This window comes from Tasmannia lanceolata, unplaced genomic scaffold (genome assembly GCF_043159265.1).
Source record: "Tasmannia lanceolata isolate RefF3 unplaced genomic scaffold, GAP_Taslan_0.1 ptg000018l, whole genome shotgun sequence".
In the NCBI taxonomy this organism is placed as follows: Eukaryota; Viridiplantae; Streptophyta; class Magnoliopsida; order Canellales; family Winteraceae; genus Tasmannia; species Tasmannia lanceolata.
The window spans coordinates 59188525-59200071 of record NW_027518695.1 but is presented as its reverse complement, the minus strand read 5'-3'; the positions used below and the strand labels follow the sequence as shown (position 1 = coordinate 59200071).

The 11547-nt window shown below is 38.6% G+C and overlaps 1 pseudogene; it reads left to right on the top strand.

Moving 5' to 3' along the window:
• The first annotated feature begins 963 nt into the window (after positions 1-963).
• On the top strand, positions 964-9216 carry LOC143850543 (putative mannitol dehydrogenase; annotated as a pseudogene).
• Positions 9217-11547: the final 2331 nt, after the last annotated feature.

Below are 11547 nucleotides of genomic sequence, written 5' to 3'. Positions count from 1 at the left end.
TCTCCGTATTCCCTTTTGATAGACACACGGAGCAACCCCAACTCTACCACTCTTTCATTTTTTAAATACATTCTATCTTTGGAGGGATTTGCTTGCGTCCATCGCAGAAGGCATTTCACAGATGGCATGTCACATATGACAGCAGCCACCTCATGAATGAAGACAAAATATGCTGAAAAGTGGGCCTCTGAATGAACTACCTAACCATAGTGAGCCTCCGATGATGTAATATAATGAACTACTCTCACCATAGTGGGTCTCACCTTTGACTCACATTAACCATTCATTAATTTGAAACACCATGCTTTGGGCTAAGGAAATATTAAAATAATTGAAAATGGCCAAACCAACTGCCAATACATCATATTCTTTGTTCAACTGGGATTATTAATTGCAGGTTCAATATTTATTCTTTTTCTTCTTCATCTCGATAAATTGTTATATTTAATCTAATTATATGGTAGAACAACTTTTCTTCTTTATTTTTCGCTTACAATTACCCTATCCAAATACAAAACTCATTTTGCTCCAAACATTTTTGTTATTTAATCAGCTTTCAATCTTTACATCTTAATTTACGTCAATACCGTGCATCGCACGGTTGGTCTCACTACTGTGAGAATAAGGCACAAGGGCAAGTGACCCAAACAGGGCATCTTATGGGTTATTGGGAGATCATCCCTAGATATGGTCCCGTACCAATTGGACAATTTTATTAAGAGGACTCGGATTTCTGTTTAGATTGCAAGAAAAATATTTTTTAACAGAATTTTTTTTTCATGAGCCGGTTTTTTCCCACGCTCGCGAGCCGGCAGGGGATCACCACATCGGGTTCTCTAAGAGTGTTAGGTTATCCACGTTTCTTGCGAACTCAAGATCGTGATCCTGATTCCGCAAGGAAGAGAAATTCAGAGTCGCCACCTAGGTTAGGGCCTTGGACCCGTACCTGTTCTTCCGATGAAAATGGGGTAAGTACCCAAGTTTCATTGGGGGAACAGTAAACCAAATGGGTTCTTTTGCTCTGGGCTTAAACCTTGTAATTTTGCCATGTTTGTTAAGACATAGTCCTTATAAATATCTGGGTAAGGGTTATGGTTACAATCGGGGAAGTTGTTAGGCACCCCTCTTGCCCGGATGAATCCGGTCTCTTGACTTAATTTGGCATTTTCAAAAAATTTAATCAGAAAAGTTATCTTTTTCTGCTTTTATTTGGGTTAGGCTTAATTCCAATATGTAAACGGAATGAATTTACAAAAGAAATGAAAAGAAGCGGTCATTAACCTGATTCTGATCATATGCTGTGAATGAGTCCCGAAAGATCTCGTAGCTAACCACAATCAGGTTAACTAGTTTAAAGAAAGGCAAAGGGATTTATATTACAGGATCTGAGAGCAATGGGAGCCGGAGATCCTTTAGCATCACCACCCCGTACCTTACTTTGTAAAGAAAGTACAGAAAGCTGAGAAATGAAACAGAATGTAAAAGACAGTACAGAAAGTAAAAGAAAGATAAAATGGTTTATATTACAAGATATGAGGGCAATGTGAGCCGGAGATCCTATAACGTCACAACCTCGTATCTTTCCTTGTAATGGAAATTCCGAAAGCTGGAAAATAAATGTAATTTTACTAGAGTCTGTACAGAAATCGACAGCATAACGGCGCTACTCTGAAAAAGGGGCTCCGAGTTTGATGAGATTTCGGCGGCATAACGACGCTATTTGGACAAAGGGGCTCTGAGGTTGTGGAGAAATCAGTGGCGTAATGGCGTTATTTGGAAAAAGGGACTCTGGAGTTGTCGAGATTTCAGCAAGACAACGACGCTATTATTGAAAAATAGGTCGTAGTTCTGCGAAATTCGGCAGAATAATAGCGCTATTAGAAGGATGTCACTCTGAACCTTCTGAATTTCGACAGAAAGCCGACGCCTAATGTGAGCAACCGAAGTATTTCTCTACTTTCTCTCTTCTAAGAAGTAAAGAAACTAAAAGATTTTTGGAAAACCAAAAGGATTTGGGTTGAAATGTTAGAGCAAAAACCCAGAGAGGGAGAGAGGGAGAGAGAGAGAGAGAGAGAGAGAGAGAGAGAGAGAAGAAAAAAGTGATTTGACTTGCTCATGGACAAAAAACCCTATGTGGTGATGTACGGACCTTCGGTTTATGATGTTGTCCCTCTAAATTAATCAGACATAATTCCCCTCTTAAATCATTGGACGAAAAAAATTTCCATAGAGATAATTTTCCAGAGTTATTTTCTTGTAATCCAACCAACACAGGAATTTCTTGGAAAAGTTAGAAATGAAAAATATTCCTAAAATTTCTTACTTTATTCCTACTCTATTTAATTTATTTTAGAGAGATTTTCAATTTATTTAATTCCTAAAATGATTTTTTTGTTGAAGGATTTTCGAAGAGAATATTGGAAGAAATAATATTTTGCTTATGTCATAGTATTTTTCCTAAAATAATGGAAGGGAAATAAAAAAACGCTAAACCGATTAAATGGGTTGGGGGATAAATTTGCCGATTAAATGGGTTAGGGGTAAATTTGCTATATTAGAATTTTTAACGGAGAAAATTGACGTAGATGAGTTTTAGGGACCTTTTAGCAAATATTTTCTAAAAGTATGACTACTATGATAATATGCTTTTCTTCGGGACTAATAAGTAATTATTTTGCCATTTAGGGACTAATCAGCAAAAATCCCTAAAATATTTAGAAAGCGCGAGAACCAATCACATTAAGAGCCCGATGATAAGTGATGGGGTATGAAAAGCAACGACCAATTAGCTGTCGACACGTGGCCCTTAAAGGGCCCACTACGAATTCATGCACTTGCCCAGGGGTAGTCTGGTAATCTGCCAAGAGCAGGTAAACCTAAACCCACAAAGGGGCCGACACCTGTCCTAGCGTAGGTAATTCAACCACCCCAGAGGTCTCTCTATAAAAGGCCTCCCAAGGTTCAAAGAGGGTAATAACTTCTGAACTACCACTTTTAAAGTTTTGGCTCTGCACTCCTGCTCATACTGACTTGAGTGTCGAATGGCCCGTCCGAAGCAACGACTCCGGGTTGGTCTTCTGACCTCGTGCGTCTTTGTGCAGGGCTTAGCGCATTCAGTTCAGTACCTTGGGCCCACCAGATCAGTTCTTTCGTCACTGCCGTATCTGTTACCAATTTTAGGCATAACAATAAGCTCAGACATGCACGACCAACATGTGCTATGTTTGCTGATAAAACCTGTGACCAACGTATCTCAACCCATTTATTTGTTAATTTAAATAATCTTATTAGTAACAAGTGTTTAACAATATAAATCCATTTCTAAATTATAAGAATCTGTGGTAAACGTTAGGGAACCATTCTAGAGAATGGAAAAGGCCAAAAAAAAAAAAAACTGGGAAGACAACATTTGGCAAGTCCCACGTGGCAAAAGTGAGCTTCGTGGCTGCTATCTTATGATCCATATATAGCAAATCCCATATAGTAAACATGCAAAAGTAAAAATAAATAGTGCCAGAATTGTCCTCTTCAGAATTCAATATCGGCATGAAATTGTAAATAAAATTAAGGTTAGAGCACTAATTTTGTAAATGATAAAATTTTTAAATGCAATTTTTTGTGTCTTGATTTTTTTTTCTTTGTTTTCTTGATTTTTTTTTTTACTTTGTTTTTACAAGCGTTTTTGGCATATTAAACTCGAATCAAGTTTTGGTAACTATGGGCTAGAGTGCCCTATCTCACACCACTTGACACTTGTACGACATGAACCCACTGCCACATGTGCGATCGGATCTATTGCCCTTGATCCCACGCTCATCGGATGACTCTAGACTTTTGATCAAGCATGATGAAAAGGATGTCCTAAATATGTCATTTAAGCCATTCACTTTCGCGTGCCTCTATCTTTGGGATGAAATCTTCGTTCGGCAACTGGCCTGAACTGACTGGTTGCCTGCGAGGGACATCAGATCAATGGTACCAAATCAGGCCTGTACCGACTGGGTTGTCCTGCATGGGACATCCGATCAATGGTACCGATCACCAAGCCCATATGTCATGCAATGTGCATATGTGCTGGATGATCGGGACCATAGATCAACGGTCCTTATATCCCTAATCAGATCTCATGGATCCCATTTTTCTTAACTTGATGGGATTTGGTCCACTTCACTAAATTAGGTACCTTCCATTTAGATGTTTTATTGGCTTGTAATACTTACAGTTTCGATTTCCAAAGAAAAAACAGATCCATGATTTCCAAGGAAAAAAATTCAGCTTACGGCATTTACTGATTTTTTTTTTCTCTCAGAAGGTTTTCTGTAAAATATGATTTTCCAACGTTTGATAACTCATTTAATAGATATAAAATTTATAAAGTAAAAGTTTTCATGACTGTAACTCATCCTTAGGTGTGTATTTTTTTTTCCTCAGACAAATTCATTAAGGTTGCAACTTGGGCCGGGTTTTACCTGAGCCCACATCATTCTGAACCAAAAATAACATGGTCCGGTTTAGAAATCACAGGTCTGCTCCTGGGTCGGGTTTCAGGTTGAAAAACCCAACCCAATCTCAAGTCAATTTGGGTTTAAACAAAAAAACCCGAAACATGAAACCTGACCCGAATTTTATAGGTATGCTATGATTTTCTGAGAAATTATCTAGTGCCCAACCGTCAAGTCCCTTGTTGGTGGTACGTCAAAAGTACCACCCTTGATGTTTGATCCAACAGCAGACTCTTAAAAAGTGGTCTGATGTTGGATCTAACATCAGGAGTGGTACCGCCCACAAGGGACTTGCCGGTCGCGCACCATGTAAAAACTCATGATTTTCTTAACCATCTCCTAAATAACATGCCAAATCATTTTCAAGTATAGTGAAAAAACGGATCCCATCTTTAGGTGTGCATTTTTTTTCCTTGGATAAATTCATGCCAAAAAATTTCAAGGAATAAAAATATTTTTTGGTAACACATTACTTATTAAAATTACAAAAGGGCAATGATAAATTCGGACCCCCTGGAGTACGCATATGCACCCCTTATTTGATGTAAAAAAGCGTTAAAGTTGAGCACTGTTCACGTGAAATCATGGTATAAGGTATAAGGGGTGAATATGCATACTGCAGGGGGTGCGAATTCGTCATTGCCCGTACAAAATTGCTACTCAGAAGTCAAAACAAACATTGGAAAATTCAATGGCTAAGATGTTATCACAGGCATGAGATAGTAGGAGTAGTGACAGAGGTGGGGCAGAACGTAACGAGACTCAAAGTCGGAGATAAGGCCGGTGTAGGGTGCATGGTCCGTGCCCGCCATTCGTGCACTAGCTGCGAATAGGGCTCGGAGATTTATTGTAGTAAGGTGATATTCACATACAATGCCCTTTACTATGATGGCACCCCAACATATGGCGGGTACTCTGATATTATTGTTATAGATGAGCACTATGTGGTTCATTTCCCTGAAAACCTCCCCCCTAGACGTGGGTGCACCATTGTTGTGTGCGGGGATTACAGTCTATAGCTCGATGAAACGTTTTGAACTCAATGAATCGGGTATGCATTTGGGTGTGTTCGGACTCGGTGGACTCGGTCATGTTGCCGTGAAGATTGCCAAGGCTTTTGGAATGAAGGTTATTGCGATCAACCCATCCCCTAACAAGGCTAACGAAGCAATTGAGCAACTCGGTGCTGACTCATTTTTGGTTAGTCATGACCCGGAGCAAATGGAGGAAAAAAGGTTTTACTTTTTACAATATGGGTTTCGTTTTTTGGAGTCTTGATTTGAACATGTGATTATCTATTAGAAATGAATGACTCTTAGGGCACGTTTGCCTACCATGAACTTTTTTTCATGATAAATCGGTGTCTCCAAATGGAGATGAGCGTGAAGTGGCTAAAAATTAAGAAACAAAAAACAGGAAACTAGTGTCTCTGATGATGAGATGAGACAAAAAAATCAGGAAACAGTTGATCGGATTTTGAGTAGAGTTTGCTGTTTCCTGATTTTTAGCCCCGTCTCACCACTTGGAGATGCTAGTATTCTAATTTTTAGCCATTTCACCCGCCCAACCCCTCTCTCATCACTTGGAGGTGCCAGTCTATCATTAAAAAAAAATTCTTGGTAGCCAAACGTGCCCTAATTTCTGTATTTTCTTGGGAAATTGCATTTCTCCTTGGAATGTTTTTTCAAATATTTTGTTCCATGAAAAATCATTTTCCATAATTTTTTCCAAGATTCAAAAGGCCCTAAGATCTGCTTGTTTTGGATTTTGAGAAACCATTGTGAATTCAAAACTGATTCTTGAACTCAATTAAACGTAACTTAGAGCCCAATCATAGCTTTGAATCTAAAAATAAGATATATTATTCAAAGTTTAATCAAAATTTAGAATTAAAATTGATTGATATACAGACAGAGATTGAAGATCTGACAATGAACTTCAATGAAACTAGTGTTTATAAAAGCTATCCTAACTTGATCAAGCTATTGATTTGGCTCATAAACCCTTTCTTTCATTCATCAATAGGGCACTTTTCCGGGCCAGGCCTTGATTCAGTGAAGGGAAGTGGAAGTCATAAGAAAGAGATGTTTCTCTTCGCACCTCAGATCAAGAGGAAAGGTGATTGGTCTAAGCGCCTCTCTTATTACTTTTTTGTATCCCCCTGTTCCTCGGATACAATTCAATCCTTCTACGGCCAAATCTCAATTTGTGGAAAGCCTTCGCTGGCTTCCTTATGAAAACATCAATTTGTATATGGGTATAGACGGTCTCTCTTTATTCTTCGTGATATTGACCGCATTTCTGATCAAAATCCAAAACAAACAAAATCCAAAACAAACAAAGCATATCCTTAATTGGATAGCAAGAAAAAAAAATTTGATGGAAAATTTTGGGAGATGATTTTTTCACCCCCCTGGTAGGATTATGCGCCCCGTTTTTAAAGTGAATTGTAGCATACTTTAACGCTTTTGATGTCAAATCAAGTTAAAAGGGGGGCGGGGGTGAAAAAATCAACTCCCAAATTTTTTCTTGGGAATTTTTTTTTCTTTACATGATTTAGCAGGACGTCTTAAATTTATGATTAATTTTGAGGGGGATATCATCATAAATTAAAGGTCCCTCTAAATAAAATTGAATAGGGTTGGTTTTCAGTTAGACTAATCTCAACCATTCACAGTGAAGTGAATGGGGCTGATCTCTAGCTGACGCACTTAGTGGAGCCAGGTGAAGTCCACTCTAGTTCAAATTATCTTTTCCAGTGCCTAAAATGTAGGAATTATTGGAAATATTTTTTCTTTCCAAACTTTTCCGAAACATCAAAGAGCTGTTTGGATCTATGGAAAAAATTTCTTGAGAAAAGCTTTTCTTAGAAAGTTTGTTTTCCAGCATTTGGTTAACTCATTTTCCATGTAACTTAATTTCTAGATAGCAAAATTTTTCATATTTTATAGAAAAATTTCATTCCTGTGGCAACTCTTGAATCATTTTTCATGGAATACTTTTCAAGGATAACTTTTTCCAAGAAATTCTTTTCCCCAGAACATCCTCATGGTAATGGGTAAATTCCTTGAATGGAATTGATTAGGGCTGCAACAGGGTCGGGTTGGGCCGGGTTTTTCAAAACCTTAGCCCAACCCTGGATCCAATTATCTTGGCCCTGACCGGCCCTGACCAGTCAGAGCCAAAAGACCTCAACCCAAGGCCCGCCCTGGAGGGCTCAGTGTGGCCTTTGCCCTGATTGGGTGGGGCTGGGCTAGCCCTGATTGACCCTAGTGCAAACACATTGTTGTCAATAATATAAAAGCGAAATTTTATAAGGTGTATGACTGTACAGTCCAGTGTTTTCAAAAAGTACCGTACAACCCACTTCATAGGATGATCCAAACCGTTCACTTGTTGGGCCACAACATAAATAGATTGTGTTCCAAAATTCATTTCCATCAGATTATCCTAGCCATCCGATCTATAGAGTGGAGGGTTAGGATCATCCTATGAAGTGGGCCTTACAGTGCTGTTTTTGAAAACACTGGAGTATAGGGCCACACACCATATAAAATCTCTATAAAAGCTCCGGTTTATAGACCCATTACTACACGGGTTTTTATAGTGTAAGGTGTCCGGACCTAATGGCACTTATTTTTTCAAGAAAAAAATAAAAAAGTAGTGGAGGCCACCTTATTCGAAGATACAAGCCATTTGCCACAATATAAATAGGGCATGCCCCTAAAATCATGTAAATAGGATGATCTTATGTTTTGTGCTTTGATAAGTCACATATACTGTAAAGTGTAAATAGGGCCGGGTTGGGCCGGGTCAAGGGTAAAGTGTGAAAAGGGTCGGGTTGGCCCAAGGTATCAACCCTAAGCCCGACCCGACCCTGAGTCAGGGCCTAAAAAATAAACCCAAGCCTGCCCTCAGGGTTGGATTTTCCAACCCTGACCCTGTTCGGACTCAAGGCGGGTCAGTTCGGACTCAAGGCGGGTCAGGGCTCACAGGATATTGACCGCATTTCTGTTTTTATTTAGAGTGACCTTTAGGCCCTTTTTGGATTGTAGGAAATTTTTGAAAAGGAAAATTATTTCTAAAATTTTCTTTTTTTTTTTACAGATGAAAAAAGATAACTTGAACGAAAGCTTTTCAATTTTTATTTAGAGAGACATTCTTTATGTTGTATCCCTCTAAATTAGCAATAATTACATATTTTTCCTCTAAATCGTGGTAAGTAAAAAATAACCCAAGAAATTCTTTTGTTACAAATGTTATTCTTGCAATCTAAACAGGGCCTGAATTTACCATTCAAAAAGAAAAAAAAAACCACAGGGCCTTAATTTATAATGACATCCGTCTATATTAACTATATGATCTCTCTCTCAATTCTTGAAAAGAAAGGAAAAATTCCTAGGAAACTTTTTCCACAAGAAATTGTTTTCCTGCAATCCAGGTAGGGCCTCTCTTTAATTAGGTTTAAGTCAAGATTAAAGAAGTGAGATTACTTGATTTTGAATTCACAGGTGGGAAGATTGTGGCGGGAAGTCTTATAGGCGGAATGAAAGAGACCCAAGAGATGATTGATTTTGCCGGCAAGCATAATATAACAGTAGATATCAAGCTTGTTCCAATGAATTACGTGAACACGGCAATGGAGTGGCTCGCCAAAGCTGACATTAGATATCAGCTTGTAATCGATGTTGGGAACACCTTGACGGCTTCATGAATAGCCCATTGACTCGGGGTCGACATGATCGAAAATTCACTGCTTTTCGTTTCGGTCAGTTCAGAAAGTCCAAAACTTGTAGCAAATAATTCTTCCCTTATTTTCACCAACACCACCCTCTGGTGTTTATGATTGTGTTTTAAGAATAAGGCTTCTTTTCGTACTTCTATAAATTGTTTACATATATTCTTAGGGAAATGATATATTGGCCCGGGCCACCTCCCCCTATCCTAGTGTAGTTATGAGTTATGACTACTCCTTTTACACTACAAGGGGTAGCCCAGGGAAGAAGGGGTAGCCCAGGGAAGAAAATGGGGCAAATATATAACTTTCATATTCTTATGTAGCCTATCGGCGAAATGCCTTTTGCGATGGACGCTAACGAATCCCTATAATCTTATTTGTATAAAAACTTATTGTAATATATAAAACTTTGTGATTGGTCCTTGCGGTTCTCTGCAGTCAAAGAATTTGATATAGAGAGAGAGAGAGAGAGAGTAAATATAACATTAGTGAGTGGACGATTTCTCCTCTTAACTTTTCCGGCGGATCCCTTTTGAGACTTTAGCCTAGTAAAAAAACGCCCGAGGATTGTCTCCCCTCCCCTACTCTTCTACGTGATGGAAAGCCTCTGCTCTTAGACATGGAAAAGGGCACTTGCTCTCTTTTCTTCAAAGCAAAAACAAGAGAGATAGAGAGAGTGTGATTTTCAGTCATGAGAGAGTATGGGAAGAGGGAGCCTTGGGCTATTTATAATCAATATGAAGAAACTGGAAGCTTCTTGCTTTCTAAAATTAGCCTCTAATCTCAGGAAAGCTAAGCTCATCAAAACTGTCGAAGGCATGTTTCCTTCTACACCTTTTGCCAACTCAAGAATGTTGCCATGTTGAGAATGACACTTGGCCAAACTTTCCAAAGAATGGCTTATGCCCAGGTAACGCAGAGCGACGCAACGGATACCAAATAATGCTGGGGAAACTAAGGGATGTAGTTAAAACAATATCAAGAAGGGTGGTCTGTTGGAGAAACTAAGGGATGTGGTTATAGAAAATCAAGATCTTAAGAGTTAGGAATATGGATATGGGTAAATGGTTGAAGGAAACAATAGGCTAACAGATGGGTTTTGGTTGGGTAATAAGATGGGAGTAAGGCCAGGCTTCTGGTGGGTCGTAATCAAGCTAGGTAGCCGGTTAAATTGGTGAAAGCAAGGGCTGGTTCTAGGGGGCTGAATTTATTACAATTATGGGTTTCTTGTTGGGAAGGAGCAGCAATTTATTACAATTATGGGTTTCTTGTTGGGAAGGAGCAGCAATTGATCAATTATCATGGTGTAACAGATGAGAATTAGTAGTGGTAATTGAAGGGAAATAAAAAAAAGATAAGGATTTCTGGGTTGTAGATGGGTTGATCGAGGGTTCAATTTAGGGGCTGTTAGAATGTACCTAAGATTGATTTCCAGACTTGAGCGACAAGCAGTAGGTGGCTTGCTGAATGGCAACAATACAAGCAGCAGGTGGCTTGTCTTTGATGGGGCAAAACGAGGCAACAATTTGAAAGGCAACCAAAATATTATTCATAAAAGCTTTTCAAACGTTTACACAGAGTAGTGTATTTATAGACTTTGTAAAAGCTTCCTAATCTTACTCAAACAAGTAAAAAAAAACTTTCTAAAATTCTAAAACTCTTAAACAATATCCAACGTCCTGAAATTTCTCTAACTCTAAACTAAAATTCGTCCAACTCAATCTTCTCCTACAATTTCTCAAAGATCAAATCCTACTCTAAAGAGAAGTCTCATACGACTAACTCTTAGAAAATTAAAATTCAAATAAAAAAGGCCTAATAAATCAAAGTTGATCTTGACCGTTGATCTTGTGATAGTGCGAGATGCACCTGCATCACCAGGCCACCTAAGAATGGAAACATTCTAACATTCTACCACTTGGCCGGCGTGGGCTTTCAGATTCTTATTCTTTTTGATCGGCATACTTTATGTGCAACGTTTTTTCTTACTATTCCATTCAGTGAAGATAAAGGCAACGGATAATGTAATCATTGGATTAATTCTATCCAATAACCTCCTCATGGTCACAGAGCTAGTATCCCCACCAGTATGATTACAGTCAACCTTATGATCCACTTTATATCTTTTGTACGCACTTTGCTTGTTTTATAACTTCCATTTATGTGCACAAAACTAATAACGGAGCAACACATAGCATAAAATATTAGAATCAATCAAAACATATTGTGATCACAACACAATTGTATGAACCTTTATATAAACTCCCACTATCCAAAGCCAGTATGCTTGTCCACCAACCTAAGGGA